This window comes from Triturus cristatus, chromosome 8 (assembly GCF_964204655.1).
Source record: "Triturus cristatus chromosome 8, aTriCri1.1, whole genome shotgun sequence".
NCBI classification, from domain to species: Eukaryota; Metazoa; Chordata; class Amphibia; order Caudata; family Salamandridae; genus Triturus; species Triturus cristatus.
Genome location: NC_140591.1, coordinates 259676086 through 259694665, shown reverse-complemented (window position 1 = coordinate 259694665; position 18580 = coordinate 259676086).

Sequence of the window (18580 nt, the reverse complement as noted above, 5' to 3'; positions counted from 1 at the left end):
GATCTCTCGTGGAGGGCATCCTGCAGAACGTGAGAAGAAAAATATCTGCTTTGTCCATTAAGTTGTAAATGACTGTTAGAATCCGGGTTCTCTGGTTGGCACAGGTAGGTACTTGTGACAAGCCGGGAACCTTTCCTCTAGTCAGGGTAAGGGGTTACACTCCTAAAATAACTCCTGCTCACCCTCTAGGTAGCTTGGCGCGAGCAGACAAGGCTTATCTCAGAGCGTTATAGGTTAAGCATTTGTGAACACATACAGTAACCAAGTGACAACACTACAAATGGACACCACACAGGTTTTTATATAACAAATAAGGATTCTTTATATAGAGTTACCACACGACCATTAAACGACAAAAATACACAATACTGTTACTTTAGATGGTAGAAGTTTGCTTAGTTCTCTTAAGTCCTTAAATGCGACACTTTAAGTCGATGTACCTTAGATGCGACACGCAGGGCAACAAAAGTGTTGCAACGATGCTGATGCGATGAAGTTCTTTGTGCAAAAGAAATAAAGACGTGAAGATCTTCCAGATGCGTTACGCTTCTCCGATGTTGCGAGAAGACTCGACTCGATGCGTCAGCTGCAACGGCGTCACCCCTTTACACGATGCGACGACAGCGGCCTTGGCAGCGGCACTCTTCTTCGACGTTTGCGAGACGCTTCCACTCGATGCGATGCTGCAGCGGCGTCACCCCTTTACGCGATGCGACGACAGCAGCTCCGACGGCGGCACACTTCTCCGTGGATGCGAGGCGCTTTTCTTGATGCGGTGCAATGCGACAACTACAATGGCTGCGATGGCGACACGCTTCTTCCTCGATGCGAGATTCTCCTCTTGATGCGGTGCAATGCGTCAGCTACGATAGCTGCAATGGCGACACGCTTCCTCGACGTTGCGAGACACTTCCGGAATGATGCGAGACGCTTCCGCTCGATGCGATGCTGCAGCGGCGACACCCTTTGCGAGATGCGACGGCAACAGCTCCGACGGCGGCACGCTTCTCCTTCCTGAGTTACGCTTCCAGCTCCTTGCGACACGCAGTCCCTCAGAAGGCCCAACAACAGCAGCAGGCACTTCCAAAAGACTCTGGGGAGCTGGGGGTGAAGTCCACTGGTCCTGGGACTTCGTTCAGGGGGCAAGCTTAGCACAAGCCCTTGGAGATCTTTTCAGCACAAGTTGAATTAAAGTCTTTGTAGTCTTTTCTCCTCTCCTTTCAGCAGCAAGGCAACCACTGCAGGCCAATCCCCCAGGTCAGGTACAGTACTCCTCCTTACAGCTTTCCCAGTTCCTTCTCCTCAGGCAGAGGTTCTTCTTGTCAAGCAGGATCTAATTTCTTGGTAGCAGGGTCCCAATACTTATACCCCTAATTCCTTTGTTCCTCTGGGGTAGAGGGGCCTTTGCCCAGTCCAAACCAGTTCTTGAGCACTTTGTTGACATGACTCTGCCTTTCTATTCAGGGTGAAGGGCAGAGACATCAGCCGCTCCACAGGAGGTGGAGCCAGCATTGTGGTAGCAGAGCACAGCCCTATTCAGAGTCCAGGTGCACTCCTCCCACCCATCTGGATGTCAATCTCTCCATTCACCACCAGGCTACCTAGCCCTGCCCCTCTGGGTTTCCCCAGCCCTGTCACTCACACAAACCAGATAGGCAGATACACATGATAGCAGAGGCGGGCTGAAATGGTTAGGCAAGCAAATACCAACTTTCTAAAAGTGGCATTTGCAAACACAGAATATTAAAATAAACTTTACTAAAAGATGTATTTTATTATTCTGAGTTCAGGCATACTAAACTCGATTTTCTACCATGTTCCCTGGGTCTGTTAGGATCATAGGATGTAACAATTCTAACAGCCCATTCTGGCCTATGGGAAGGTAGCCTTACAATAGTGAAAAACGAAAATGGCTGTAATTCACTATTAGGACATGCCACACACATCAGGGCTTGTCGTACCTTATGCTTACTATGCACCCTGGCCTCGGGCCTACCATAGGGGTGACTAATATGAAGTTAAGGGAAGGTTTAGGGACTGGGAAGTGGGTGCACTTGCCCAGTCAGCATGACAGTACCAGACTGCACGCAGGTTCTGCAATGGCAGACCTTAGACACATTTTACTAGGCCGCTTCTGTGGGTGGCACAACCAGTGCTGCAAGCCCATCAGCAGCATTTGTATTTACAAGCCCTGGGCACTCCTGGTGCACTTTACTGGGGTCTGATAGTAAACCAAATAAGCCAATCATGGAATCCAACCAACATATACATTTTAAATAGGGAGCACTTGCACTGTGGCACTGGTTGGCAGTGGCACAGTGCTCTGAGCAGCTAACACCAGCAAAACACATGAGGCACAGCGACAAAAAGTGGAAGGGAGACTCACGCCAAGGTGCCAGGTCTAACAATGACCTTTTCTTAGGACGTGGTCATGTACATCGCTGAAAGCCATTTCTAAAGTGATGGCAGTTGTGGTGAATGCCAATGTCGTAGAATACAGATATTGGCAGCTGCAAGGGCAGCGACGAGCAAATTACGTTCATGGCAGGTCAGCTCGGAAAGGTCCAATAAGTCATGGAGGAGAAATAGGGGGTCCTGAAGTGGCGAGGGCAAATCCATTAATTCCCAGAGCATAGACACCACTGCTGTCCAGAAGGGGTGAATAACAGGACAATCGAGTAATATATGAACTATATCACAAGGCACGTGATCACATCTACAGTAGGCAGAGGGAGGGAGTAACCCTAGAACTTGAAGCCGTGCCAGGGTCCAGTGCCAGCTCTGAAGAATCTTAAATAGAATGAGTTTCATATGCGCTTCCCAGACTCTCCATTCCAGAGCTTCCCTAAGTTCTGCCCAGTCCTCACCATATTGTTGCAGGTGAGCCTGCCATGTCATCTTGAGGCTAGCCAATTGCAGATCGGAGTAGAAGTGGCGAATTAGAAGATTGTAGAACCCAGACATCACACTTTTAAACTGACCCCAAGTATTATAGTAAGAGAGCACTGGGGTAAAGGGGATGGCCCAGGGTTGAGGAGTCAGTTTGCTCAGCAGACAATGACGTAGTTGTGTGTAGCGCCATTAACCCCATAGCATCTCAAAGGACTTGAGTTTTCCCCCAGAAATCAGGTGCGTGATGATCAGAATCCTACCTCTGCCCAGGGAACCCAGTCAAGCATAGCCCCCCCATGCAAATGCCAGCATTGTTCCAGAGTGGAACCTTGTCATAGAGATGTGCATCAACTGAAAAAAGTTTGTGAGGCCATATCCAGGTGGCGTGCATGGCTTTCAGCTTTCGGTTAGGAGATCCAGCTGTGGCGGGGCCAGGAAGATAGAGGGCCTGTAGTCCCAACAAGGCCCCCTGGAGTCTGCATTTGATTGTGACGCATAACGGGGGGTCCTAGACCCAGGGATGCATGTACAGCATTTGTCCCAAATGTAAAACTGGACAGTAATGCTTCACAGAGGGGAGGCCCAGTCCCTCTGCAAATCTATGGGCAATAAGCTTCCAAATTGCCATATGAGGTGTCTGTACACCCCAGATGATGGTCTTAATAGTCTTTTCTATCTGACAGTGAGTAGAAAGGGAAATTGATTGGGGAAGCATGCCCTACACACATGACTTGGGGAGGATAACCATTTTTACTGCTTGAGTCCATCCCCAGAAAGAGAGAGATCCAAGTGGGATCACTTCACGAAGTCCAATAGCATTCACTCCATAATCAGGTCTAGGTTATCTGCCACCATGCGCTCCAGGCCTCTGTTAACTAAAGTGTCCAAATACCTAAGACGGGAATAGTTCCCATGGAATGGATAATCAGCAATGGCAGCACATGCGGTGATTTGCAACAGTGGCAAGGCCTAAGTATTACCCCGGTTCACCTTGTAGCCGGACACTGCCGCAAAAGCGTCAATGGTCTATAGCATGACGGGGATGGAGAAGGGTAAGGCAGACAGGGTGAGTTAGATGTTGGCTGCGTATCAAGGAGAAATATCAGGGGGAGAGTAAGCAGCACTGACAAGTACCCCTATGGACCAGGAAGGGATCAGAAAGAAAGCCCCAGCAATTGACCTGCACTGAGGGGGAGTTGTAGAACCATCTCACTCTGGAGATGAAATAGTCACAGAAGCCAAATTTTTGAAGCATGGCAAACATATGGCCCCATTCTATCCTAACAAAGGCCTTCTTGGCATCTAGTGAGAGTGCTAAAGCCTCACCAGGAAGGCCTGCAAAGATGGTTGCGAGATGAGCAGCCTTGGACAAACCCTACTTGCAAATGGTGTATAAGAGAAGAGATAGTTCTCTTGAGGCAGACAGTTAAAATACTGACCAGTATCTTGACATCCCCATTAAGCAGGGATATGGCATGCTAACTACCTCAGAGAAGAGAATCTTTTCCTGGTTTGGGAAGGAGCGAAATCAGTGCTCTGTTGGATAATAAACCCAAGGATCCCATGCGATCATCCTTTGTGAAAGCATCATGAAGAAGATCTACCGTCTTGGATTTGGTCCACTCACACAGGGCTTTGTGATAGGGTAAATCTGGAATGGCCTGCTCTATCTCTTCCTCAGTGATCGCTCCATTGAGCAGCTGCCTGCCTTCCTGTTCATAGTGCCGGTATTTCAGCCTCTGTGTCGATGCTCTGCTATGGAGGTAAACAGAGCATTGTAGTCCATACATGCCTTCTTAAGCCCCACATCGAGGCGTAGGGAAAAGTGAACACCCTATGAAATCCAAGTGATGGAGTGAGGATTTCTATATCTCAGTTTTTGAGTCTAATCATTAAATAACCCCCTCCACTGGTTGGCTGGACCTTTTGTTGGTCGATGAAAAGAAATGAGGAACAATCATCTAGTTTACACTTCAGTCAATAACAAGAGTTAGTGCGAGTTAAACAGTTTTATTTTTTAATCTTTTAGTTTTCATTATTTATTTATTAAGCATTAATCTTTCAATTTCAGCATTAAAAGTTAATATAATCTATCAATCAATATTTGATTATAAAATAGAACAAACTATTTGTTAAAATCACAGTCAGTATAGTAATATTACAACAAGTGTGTTCCATAAAGGACACTCCCAACACTAAATAAATCGTATAATGAAATAAAAAGGTGTCAGTTCAGAAACCAGATGAAGAGTTCTGATGAGAGAGAGATTAATATGCAAGCATAACACCTTTGCAAATAAAACTAGAAATTATTCACAGTCAGGATGGGGAGCTTTTACCCACTGGTTGATGCCACAGATGTTGGTGTCATTACAGGCCCATCAGCCAAGAAAATGCTGACACACATTTTACCACCCTTAATAGAGGACCTGAAGAAGCAGTTTGCTTCCTGTAAACCAGGATCTCCAGAAGACCTGCTTCTGTTGCAGGAATTTTGCTCGGGAACAGAAATATGCTCTATACAAAACATCAGTATGTAGGCACTGAGTCACCATACCACAACAGCACCTATGGGCCCAAATTCGACTAGCTTAAAGTGCCTCACTTGCCTTCCTAACCTTCCAAGAGAGGCAGGTGATTTGGCACCCCAGAACACAACACTGTTGGCCCTCTCAGGGAACACAGTGGCAGGTCATCCCTGTTTGTTCTCTAACTTGTACTTGTCCATAATAAATCAAAAAGAGACACAAAGGAAGCTTATAATAGTTGTTGAAATTATTGTACTCTAATATGCAATAACTGTGTCACAACTAGAAAACATATGCAGGTCAGTAATGTCATTACCATGAATAACAGACCATATACACTGAATAGCCCTGTCACATTAGCTGACAGATTTGCCTAAGCCCACCCACACCCCCACTATTGAAGGAAAGATCTATATGATAGATCTCTAGGACTAGTGGGGGACCCCATACCTTGGCATACATAGACGGATGTTCTACATCTGAGCTGACACAGCCTTTTTGTCTCAGGAACTTTGCTCTGCCAATAAGTCTCCACTCTAGGTTTTTTCAAAACATGTGTGCTCAAAAACTGCAGCTGGGTTTCTCTGTTATGTCTAGGTGCTAGTGCTTGGACACATAGAATAACAAGGAGCAATGTTATTTGACCTTACATGGGCTGTTCCGACTAAAGCCCAGGGAGAGAACAAAATACAAAAACATGTACTGCTTATGTGTGAAAATACAGTGGGGCACAACAAAAGGCATGATATTTGGTAATGTGTGGGAAAAAAATGTGGTCTGCAATGTGCATAGTTAGGCTAACATAGGGAAAATGACCATGGGTTAGATAGGGAATACCCAACACCCTCCCTTTGGTCAGGGCAATAGCACAACAAATAAGAAGTAATATGAATGAGATAATAAGATAAACAAATTTAAAGTATGCCCACTAAGCAGTTTATAATAAAATAAAAAAATTAAAAATATATAAAATTATATAAAATAATAACATGTCATTTAGAAAAAATAGTCATATTATGGTTCGTCGGAGATATCCATGATTGAAAGGCCAGGAACTCCAAAAAGAGTCAGTCTCTGCAGAAGACTATTAATCAACAACCCAGGTCACAAGTTCCAGGGAACAGACATGATCCTCGGTCTCAGCCAATGCTGAGGTAGCTACCGGGCAATCTGCGCACGTGTTAGTAGCGCCAACATTTATTGATCTATAAAAATTCAGAGAGCAGAGCACAGCACATTAAAAGTTCCACCTGACTGACACACAGGCAGTGATCGATTTATTTTCAGATGAAGAGCAGTCTTGATCATAGGTGGATCTTAATGCAAATTGTTGACACGTAGATGAAGCAAAATGACAGCCGACACGTGTTTCGTTGTTATACGACTTTTTCAAGGCTGTTAACAAAACCATATAAAGCAAGCTTTTTTTCAATACCAGGGGAAGTTCTTAATTTCCTATTGGTGTGCTCAACATTAAGGAATCAAATAGACTAAGTGCAGAAAAATGAAGAAAGAGTGCTCAAGCTAAAGTGTGACAAAGAAAACTAAGCCCAGATGCAGACGTGGAAAAGTAACATTGCCCAAATTTAAGACAGATCACATACAGAAAACAAAATAGTGAAGAGCTGTGAAAAAAACAATATGTGTAAGGATATTAAAACCCAAAACACAAGCAGAGAGATGTTTAATACATTCCTGCCATTTGTGTGCAAAAATTGTGATAAGAAAGGAAAGAAAGAGACCAAGAAGCATTGAAGTAAGATACTATATTCTGCTTTTACCTCAGGCGCAAAATCCAACGGTATGTAGCCTCAGCACGACCAACATCATCATAATCTTATATAGTGGATTGAAGTGCTACTCAATTCCAACTAAAGTCATAGAAATAGAGAGTCCCAGATGGTCACTGAAAAGAAAAGAAAGGGTAGTCATATAGAAAATGTGGCTATAACACTCCTTTGTACAGTGCATATACTTATGAACTGAAACCCTAAAAAGGTTCAAAGTAAAAGCTCAAAATCGGAGAACCTATCTTGCAATAATTAGTAACCTCCAGCCACGTTACCTATATGCGTGCTATTAACGCCAATGGTTTGAATGCAATTGGTCTAGACAATAGCCTAATGTTCCATCTAAAGCTGGGCATTGTAGTATATCATTACGAGTTAAAAATAACAAACCAGTAAGTGTCCAGCATATTTCTAGATCGAGTTCTTGACGTAATATTATCTTGTAACGCATTAGTCTAGCCACAGATCATATTTAAAAACGTTTGAAGAAATTAATATAATCGACACGCGGTCGTGGGACAGGTAATAGATAAAAAGAGAGAAACAGTCAAGTACATTTCAGAGCTTACCTAATACAAACAAGTAAGTCAAACAACCTCTGTGTATATAGACGAGTAGAGCCCAAGTCCCAAGCCCCCAGAAAGTCTGATAAGCTTTCCTTTGCGGTCTACAATAAAAATAATATAAATATTAAATGTAGACAAGGACTCAAATAAAGTACAATTCTTCTATACAGGTAAGTATGCCCAAAATTAGGCTATATTGAACTTATCCCATCCAATGTAGCTCCCCGCTCGCATTCCAATCGTGTGTGGCGGCGTTTTAGGATTACTTCTGTATAAGCGAAAAACCGCGTCACCTATACGTGAATGGCGTAACAACGCACGTTCACGTAACTGTATCAGTATCCATTATTTCACCATTTTGGTAGTCCAAACAAGCTCAAGTAGGACTACAAAGAGACAGACACATGACGGGTTTCTAAACGGAGAAGATTTATGATAATAATGTTCACGGAATCACATTAAGGATTATAGAGACCCTTAGTAAGAAAGCATTATGGAAGTCACTTCCAAGTAGATAACGCTAGCTGAAACAGGGCAAAGTTAAAACCATTAACAAAAAATATCTTACAGGAGTGGAAAAGCCAAACTATCACAATGTTAACTGCTCCATCCATGTGTAGAACCAAGAAAAGCCCACCTCAAGGAGGAGTGGGGGCTTGGCGGTGCAGGAATCACCCGAGTCTACTCTTACCCTCCTTATATAATAAAGAGGACCCAGAAACCTTCATCTGCAGAGAGAACCACCTTTATTACAATAGCCCGGGCTATGGAACAGAGTCCCAAGCTAGTCAGAGACAACACCCAGGAGGCTGCTGCTTTACTCCACAGCGAACAAGCCTTATATACATTTTTACTCCACTCTTTTGGCATTCAGTCCATTGTTCAATTAGGGTGGTGTTTGCAGTTGATAACCTGATCAAGGCGATGTTTGTAGTTGATGACCTGATCAAGGCGGTGTTTGTAGTTGATGACCTGATCAAGACGGTGTTTGTAGTTGATGACCTGATCAAGGCTCGGCATTCAGACCATTGTTCAATCAGCTTGATCAAGGCTCGGCATTCAGATCATTGTTCAATCAGCTTGATCAAGGCTCGGTCAGTCAGACCATTGTCCAGATAACCTGATCAAGGTGTCAAGGATGTTTACCAAGCAGAAAGCAGAAGATGAAAAACAAGCTTGTTTACACAGGGCGTAGGTGTCTCATGGCTTTCTGTTGATGAATTGGCTAACTGCAAAGAACAGGGGGACTTGGGTATGCGATAGTTTTGAGCGTCAGCAGAAATGGAGGCTGTAGGCAGGGTTTTGTCACGAGATGGCAAGGAATGGAGGAATGTAAGGAAATTAACAGAACCTAGTAAAAACTAATTTTCTTCACATGCAGCAAACAGGAGACAATAGATCTATTTAGAGTGTCATAGTAGCCTAGAGAGCATAGTCATAGTCATACAAAAATCAAAAGGGCAAGGCCCAGGGAGGTGTGAAAAGAGCTCCCAAGGCAAGAAAAGGGCAACCCAGAGTAAAGTTCCATCCCAAACACCATTTATACGTAATAATATAGGGGGCTCAAGAAAACCTACTACGCATGCCCAGCTAACGAGCCAATCTATGGCACTAGAAAAAATATCAAAAAGCATAGACGAACTGCACAGGTACATAGAGAATGCACTGGGGAAATTAATTGAGAGAGTGGCAAACCTGGAAGGGATCACAATGGGCAAGTCCTGTATAAAAAACCAGGGGAATTCAATACATGCCCAGGAACAGACTTCCTCAACTGAGCTGACAAGCATGACTAATATGGCCATCCCTAACACAGTGACTAGGGGCAGTATCTCTGGACCCCCATCCCTGGAAATTACGCTGACATGGGTGTCCAAAATGTTATCACTGAGATAAACAAATTGGCGGGGGAGGAGAAAAGATATAAAAGTAGGCTAGGGCATAATGACAGGGATTCGAGGCCATTCCAGTAACCCCAAGCACATACTTGCCTTGAATTGCCACCGGAAGCTACACCATATGTGGTAATCCTGGCCAACGTCCCAGTATTAAGGTCACCGGAACCAGAAACATGGCTAGAACTCCGCAATAAATCCCTCCATTGGTTAGGAAGGCACACCGGCCTCACGGATGTGCTATTTAAGCATTTTAAAATGGCAAGACGGGTTGCGTGGGTGGGTAAAGAAAGAAAAGAGCTACAGGGTGACTGTGTCGTCCTGACGTTTAGTGACCCGAGATTAGTGCACGCAATATTAAATAGGCTAGAAAATGCTTTCCTTATTAACAATGCAACTAATGTGTTGCCATTAGGAGCTTTCTACCCACCATTCCCAGGCCCACATAGGTTAAACGGTAAACATTCTGATGTGGGCCCTGATGTCAGAAAACCCATAGGGGACCCCTATAAGGGACACCTGGGAGCTGCGGGTATCCCACTCTACAACCGTTTTGAACCCTTAACAGGAATGGAAGAATTAGACTGACCCCTTGCCATGCCAGAGAGTGAAGAGAATCAAGGGAAAATGGATATAACTGTGAAAAGTCGGAGATATGTATTTAATAAGGGACTCAAAACTAATTGTATGAATGTATTGGATCAATTCCCGCCGAAAAATACAAGTAATGTGGAGGATAGAGGCATAGCTCCTGCAAAATGCCAAAGTATAAATGGCCAAATCGATTTTACCATAACAGTCACCCAAAGGACAAATGAAGGAGAAGTGAGCAGTCGAAAACCTGGAAAAACTTGTAAAATATTAACTTGGAATATCGCTGGCCTAGCGACTTAAGTAAAAGATCCCCAGTGACTAACCTACATTTGCCTACAGGAAACATGGGCAATAGAGGAGATGCATATAATTGGCTTTCAAACATTTAATACCTCAGCGTGCATTAGCAAACAAGGTCGTAACAAAGGAGGACTATGTACTTATGTTTCCAACTCGGCCGGTGCCTCCCACGTGAAAGTTAGAGAGGTCAGCGTCTATTATCAGATCTTGTCTTTGAAGTTATGTGGGCAAAGGGATATAGATCTAATAAATCTATATAATAACATTCCTAAAGCGCAGCAAATGAACGTTTTATCGAACTTAGGTACATCCCTAAAAAATCTTGAAGAAAAATTGAAGAGAGACATGTATACCATTTGGATGGGTGATTTTAATTGCTCGTTGTGCCAATTTAGTGAACATACCCTCACATTTTTCACATACTTTTTTGGGAGACCTGTTGAATGATATAGCTTTTCAATTTGATCTTGGCTATGCGAATGAATCATGTTTGTCTCCCACATTGTTTCAACCAACTTACAATGGAAGGGGATGCAACTCAATCATTGATTTTGTCCTAATATCCAACAGGTACTCCCGTAATGTACTTTCCTGTAAGACTCTCAATCTCTTTATGAGTGATCATTATCCTATTTGTTTAGACCTTGTCCTAAATGGGCAGGTGAAAAAACATGATAGGAATTCGCAATACAACAGCGATATTCATCTTGCCAGCACGAACGGATATACGCTCAACTGGACAAAAGTGGATCCCGGGGCATTCCTCCTAGCCCTGATCAATAATAGTAGAGAGGATATAGTGACATGCCTTTCACAGGACAGGGATGATAGAGATATAATTAATTCTTTCCTTAACATCTCAGATGAGGCCAGGAAGCTGCTATCAAGACAAAAACAACATGGCCAGCAAACTCCCCAGGGGTGGTTTAACAAAGAATGCACGAAGGCTTATACCCATTTAAAAAAGGCCTTACATAATGTACCGAGGTGCAGGGATAAAATAATGCAGGCAAGATCTTTGTACCAGTCAGCGCAAAAAAAAACGCAGGGCAACATTAAAAAAGGAAGCATGGGCAGCCTTACATGAGGCCTGTATAAACAAAGATAATACCGGCTTCTGGAGAGCGGTTAATGCCCCTTTCTTCAATAACAGAGAGACAGACATTATAGATATGGCCATTAGTGGTGATATGTGGGTAGACTTCTTCTCAGGGCTTTATAGGGACGAGTCCGCAGATGGTAATATGACAGATATAGTCCCACTGAGAGTGGACGAAAATATTGATCGTTGGCCGTTCCCCCTAAAGATTAATATTACCCTTGAGGAAGTCATTAAGGCTATAACTGATAGCGCTTCGAGGAAAGCACCAGGGCCGGATGGCATTCCGGTGGATGCCTATAAATCTAATATAGGTTTATGGGCTCCTATTTTAACGAATGTATTAATTAGCTATACCCGTCATGGGTTAATCCCTACTTGGGCAGATGCCATTGTGATACCCATTTTCAAGAAAGGGAATAGAAATGAGCCGAAGTGTTACCGCCCGATATCTTTATTGGATGCTTTTATGAAAATAGCAGGTAGGGTTATTTTAAACGAGTTGGAGATCTGGGTCCAAGAGAGAAGTGTGTTATCAGCATTTCAATATGGTTTTCGACCAGGTCTAGGGACTATTGAACAGGGACTTAATTTGTCCCTGATAATCGATAAATATACAAAAGGGAAGAAGGGTAAACTTTTCCTCACCTTCGTGGACCTAAGCCCCGCTTTTGATTGCGTTAAACATGTTATGCTGTGGGACACTCTCAAAGACCAAGAGTTGGATCCTTCCTTGCTGTTGTTCATAAAGGAACTATATAGGGGGGCAGGCGCGAGGGTACGGTTTGGGAAACCGAGAGAATGCTCAACTAGGTTCCCCATAAAAAAGAGGGGTAACGCAGGGGTGTATTCTTGCCCCATTACTCTTCTCCCTCTACATAAATAACCTGGGGCAGTAGTTGAGGGAGTTCCAGCATGACTATCCAACCATCAAGGGCACTCCTGTTCCCATTCTATTATACGCAGACGATGCGGTTATAATGTCACGGACACAGCTGGGTTTGCAAAAGTCGGTCTCAAATTTTGTTGCTTATATGTCCGAGCGGGATTTAAAAGTTAATATCGCCAAGACATTCACCATGAGCTGTGGGACAAAATCGAGAAAGACATGTGATATTTTCATTGATGATAAAAAAATTGCAAGCACGGATACATTTTCATACCTAGGTCTAACCGTGGATAGGAGGGGCTCTTGGGTAGCAGCCACGAACAGTAGAAAGCTGACCCTGATGAGAGCCATAGAAGCTGTCAGTAATTTTGCAAAAAAACTAGGTGGAAGACCTGTCCCAGAGTTGTTGGCCATCTACAAATCTAAATGTATTTCAATAGGCACATATTGGGCAGGCATAAGGGGTATTGAACGTTCGGACCATATACAAAGCTGTGAAAACACTTTTTTGCGCTATTTACTGGCGGTCCCTAGTTCGAGAGCCACTTATTGTTGTCACAAGGAACTTGGCCTAGTATATATTTCTGACACTATAAAGATTACCCCTCTCCTTTTATGGCACAAGATATGGGTATCGGTCGAGACGGGCTTCAATAGGGACGTAATTATGGACTGTTAAGCTGGATGGGGTGGCAAATTTATCTTGGATTAGTTACATAAAGAACATGACACAGGACATAGGCCACCCTGAATATTTTTATAATCCCAGTAGCTTGGAATCCGTGTCCAGAAAATCCCTTAAGACACACTGCCTGAAATATCTAGAGAACAAACGCTGGCTTACTGAGAGAAAAAAGAAATCGTCATGGCTAATCATTTGATGTCCACTTGTATAGGCTTACAACCCTACCTAATAATGGTACAAAGTAGCTTCTCTCGTATGCTTTTGGCCCGTTTCCGCAGTGGGTCTTTTTTTAGGATGGTTACATTTCCTGATATTAATGATTGGACTAAATACCATCCTATACGCCTTTGTGATGACATTTCTAGATTGACTACAATGCATTGCACCTTATTTTGTAAATATTATGCTGTACCAAGGTATATCTTTTTATTGCCCATACTTAGAAGATGGAAGCTAAAACAATGTAGAATAGCTTTCTTAAGATTACAGATGCTAGAAAATGAATTTATTATCGTGGCTATCTATTCCTTTTTAAAAGTCGTTATAAGGTCTCGGAACACCATGTGAAGAAATCGTGAATATCTGGTGTTTCTGTACCCTCTTGTGTATATATATGGAGTATATTATGCATTCTTGTTTTTATATTAACTGTATTTTTATCATCGTGTTGATTGGAGAACTGTATTTGTGTCTAATGTGCCTTTATTACTGTGCTTTTATGATTTCATGATATAGAATCGAATAAAGCTATTTTGATTGATTGATTGAGAGTGTCATAGTATGACTGAGTATCAATGTATAGCAGTCCTCACTGGGACCAGAGGGTAGCAAAGTCTAAAGAGGGTATCATGCGAACCGGATACAACCCATATTCGTAATTCACATGGGGGGTGAACAAAAAAAAATTCAAACGAACGGACACATCCATGTAAGTTGTGCTATGTGAGAAAACGAGACGAAGCAGAGAGAATTTGTAAAACTGTCTCCGAAAAGAAGACCCATAGTCTCATGCGGCAGAATTCCCGCAATTTTCAAAGGCAGTGAGCAAAGAAAAAAGTTAAAGCAAACAAGCAGCCCCATACAAGTGGCAATTGTGAATAGAAGAAAAGGAAAATTGAGTTTAAGGTTGTCTCTAGTAAAATTATCCTATATTTTACAATATACTTACAATTCATTTCTATCAGAATTATGCAATGAACTTTAAGTTGACACATGTTTCAGAGATCAAATACTCAAAGATTGGAAACACAATTATAACAGATTTTCCTGGAGGAGCTGGTCTCATATATCAATAGTACAGAACCCAACCACAATAATGCAATTGGTTATAATCATTTGATAAAGACTCCTGACCATTCCAATTCCTGATAAGAGCTTAAGGGTAGATACATAAAATAATACAGTTAGCTTAATCTCTAAGGAATATAAACATGTCCTTATCGACGTTGTGACCTTTTTGTAACCCTGCCACCCCCCTCCCACTCCACCAGAACCCTAGAAATGGAGACAGTCCCCAACAGATGTAACATAACCTTTAACCCTTTTCCCACCCTTCTCTACAAAAGAAAAAACTACTGGTGTGGTTCACACGAGAGGGTGAGAGCTGCCAGCTCCAATACCCCTGTGATGTTACAAGGGGGACACCATTGCTTGTGTTTGCAATGCACATCTAAGCTTCCAGCAACATTATCCATTTGTAGTATAGAACACCACTTACTTCAGTGATTAATCTGCCACATGGAAACAGGCCACGGTGCTAGCAAGCCTGTAACCTGTACTAATATATATGCTATAATCTGCACCTTCAGCAGTAACCTATATACGCCCAGTAACCAATTTTATATATGTGCTCTAGCAACCCCTGCTTCTCAGAGTAGTGCACCAGTAGTATGTGCAGAGTCATTCCAATGCTTAAGTTCAAACAGGTAATCAGGTTCTGGACTACAATAATGCCAAATTTCTCTTTATTGTCCACATACATTCGAGTTCTTTTAAATATATCTGAACGTCTAGTGGGGAAATAATTACAGTTACTGTTATAACGCCATGCTTATTCACTCCACATCTGACATAGGTGCCTGGTCTTCCTGCCTGTCTCTCGGAGATTTCCTACGTGTGCTCTGCGACCCTTTCTGTTGGAGATACTTCAGTATGTCCTTAGGTTCATTGTAGATTTTTGATTTGCTGTCCTCAGTCACTTTGAGCCTGGCGGGATACAACATGGCATATTTAATGTTCAGATCTCGAAGCTTCCGTTTGGCCAAATAAAATTTCTTCCTCGCTACTTGGACAGATGGTGTAAAATCTGGGTACAGAGATATCTCCATGCCTGCATGCTTTAGAGTACCTAGTTCACGGGCTTTGCGGAGGGTGGCATCTCGGTCTCTGTAATTTAATATTTTGGCGATAATTGGCCGTGGCCTTGCGCCAGTCGGTGGAGGTGGGGCTAAGGATCTGTGCACCCTCTCTACTATGAAAACGTTCGAGAATGTGTCCCTCCCCATGAGGGTGATTTGCAACTGTTCCACGTATCGTTCCATTGGTCCTGTATTTGTTGTTTCTGCTATTCCCAGCAGGCATACTTTATTTCTTTGAGATCTCGCTTCCAATTCCTCTGCTTTTGCTGTTAACACCGCCAGTTGATTATCCATCTTCTCTTGTTTGGTTTCCAATTGGTTGTGGGCGTCGTCAGCTTCAGATATACGACGTTCAGCCAATCAATTCTCTCTGTATGTCGGTCCATACGTTCGGACATACTGTCCCTCCTGTAGGTTAGAGAGTCAATTTTGCCATCGATACTAGTGAGAGCTGCCTGTATCGTGGTAACCATGGCCTGCACATCGACACCTGTGACACTGCTGGTAGATGCTGTCGTTTGCGTGGTTGGCTGTTGATCATCGGTGGCGTTTTCGGTTGTTTTTTTGGATTGATCAAAGTTTAGCTTGGGCTGGTTTCTTTCCGGTTTTCCCATGTTTCTGGCCCGGTCCCTGTCTGGTAGTAGTTTCTGCAGAGCACCGGGTATATGCTGTACAGTTATTGCTGTTCAACGACCGCCATGCACTGCTGCCTCGATGGTGCTCCCGGGGGTTTATGCGTGCAGGGAGCGCTAGGCTTTAGAGCACCGCACGTCTGGTTGCCGTGTATTTATGGCACCTATCACCGCTAACTGAATTCCTGCTCGCATTTCCCCCGGCCGCAAGCCTCTCTAAGTGCGGGCATTATCTCCCACAGCAGTGACTGTGTCTCAGGTTGGTGCACTTGGGGGAATTCGTTGTGTCCGTGCTTACTCCGTCTTATCTGCAGAGCCCAATCAGTCGTGGTCGTCAATCTCCAGACTTAAGCGCCAACGGCCACAGCTCCTACACTCTACCTCCCAGCTCATGAGTAGCAGGCAGTTCGTGAGTTGGTTACTTGCTGCATTGGCTTCTGCTAGCACACAACTTTGGTTCCTATGCGGTGCGTTGTTGAGAGGCTGCAGTCTGGGGGAACCTCTTGTGTCTCAGAGGGCAGGTCAATTATGGTGCAGCATTGATCCCCCGTAGTTTCATTTAAGCCAAAGCCCTTTTATCGGCATGCTATTCTCTTATTTATTTATGGCCAACACCGTGGATTCCTTTGAAAGTGTCTCTTATTCTGCGAAGTTTCATGTACGTATGACGCTTTCCACTGGATAGCTGATCTGAGCAGTGGCGCTGGCTGCGGATCCAGGGTGTGGCAGCGGTGGATCGCTATATATGCGCCTTACCGTCTTATCCGTTTCTAACATCTCCTCCAACATTGCTAAGAGGAGCTCGGCGGGGTCGGCAGAGGTGTCACCGCAGGCGATGATTGCCTCGAGTCCCGAGCGGCAGCTCCCCGCTACAGACCCGATCGTCGCCTTGTCTTCGCCGGCGTGCGTGCTCTGCATCACAGCATAGTCCCACACTCTAATCCGATGCTCAGGTTTCATTTTTGCCAGACTAGGCCTTGGCTGCAGCAGGGCGCTTCACGCCAGCATCGGGGCTTATCAGAATCTTAAAGTAGCAAACTATGCGGGTCAGGATTGACCCCAGCATGTCTTGCCTTGGTTTTTGTCACTGGAGCCCTTCGTGCGCATAGTATTTGGCGTATTTTCTGGTGTCTGAGAGGAGCTCGCTTAAGATGCGCCCATCTCTCAGCTCGGCTAGTTCCGCCCCCCGCCTTAGATAAAGAGTTACTGGCACATGCATCAACGTAGGCTTTTGCAATTCCTTAATTGCGATTATTAAGGAATCGCAATTAAGGACTTAGCCTATGCATGTAGGAATCGCTATAAAAATAGCGATTCCTACACATTCCTTAATTGCGACTCGCAAATTGCGAGTCGCAATTAGGGAATGCTGTCCCATTCATTCCTATGGGCCTCCAGGCCCATAGGAATGAATTGGAGATTGCATGAGCAATTTGCGAGTACCAGTAGGTACTCGAAATTGCTCATGCAATTTCAAGGGTGCAAGGGTGTCAAAATGACACCCTTTTGCACCCCTGAAATTGATCTATGCACATATGTTGCACACACACGCCTTAAGGGCATGTGTGTGCGCAACATGAAACTTTGAAAAATGCACAAAAGTGCATTTTTCAAAGTTTTTGCAAATTACCATGGAGTTGAACTTCATGGTAATTTGCTCCCCCTATTAGCGAAATCGCAAATTTTTTTTACTTTAATGCATTGCATTTAAGGGATCTCAATTTGGGATTCCTTAAATACAATCGCAATTTAAGTAATCGCAATTTAGAGATTCCTTAAATTACGATTTTTGCATTTGGGATGATGCATCCCAAATGCAAAAATACCGGTCGCAAAGGGGCAGATTCTGAGAATCTGCCCGTTTGCGACCGGTTTTTCCTTTGATGCATGTGCCTGTTAGTCTCATAATCATGATCAGATGAAGACTTGTAACTTGACAAACAAGTCAATAATACCCAACACTGTGTAAAATAAATAATAAACAAAGAGTGGCTTTATCAAATAAAAAGTTAAACTACTGGCATATAGCAATTGCAAGGTAGTCAATCAATACAGCTCACTTGCTAGAGACGGCTAGACTCACCAGCACCTACTCTGCACAGACACAGCAGCCACCAATAATATCCAACTAGAAAGGAAATTCAAAAGAAAATTACTCACAAGACAACACAATACAGACAGAAGCTAAATATTGTGCTATTATTCCAGCATTTCCCCAAAAACGCATTCATGCAGGGCAATGAACTCATTTGGAGTAAACAGCTCCAAAACTGTTTTCTTACCAATCACTTGCAAATACGCAAACTGCAGATCTACCAGTACCGAAAACACAAGCCTGAGACACATCAAAGGA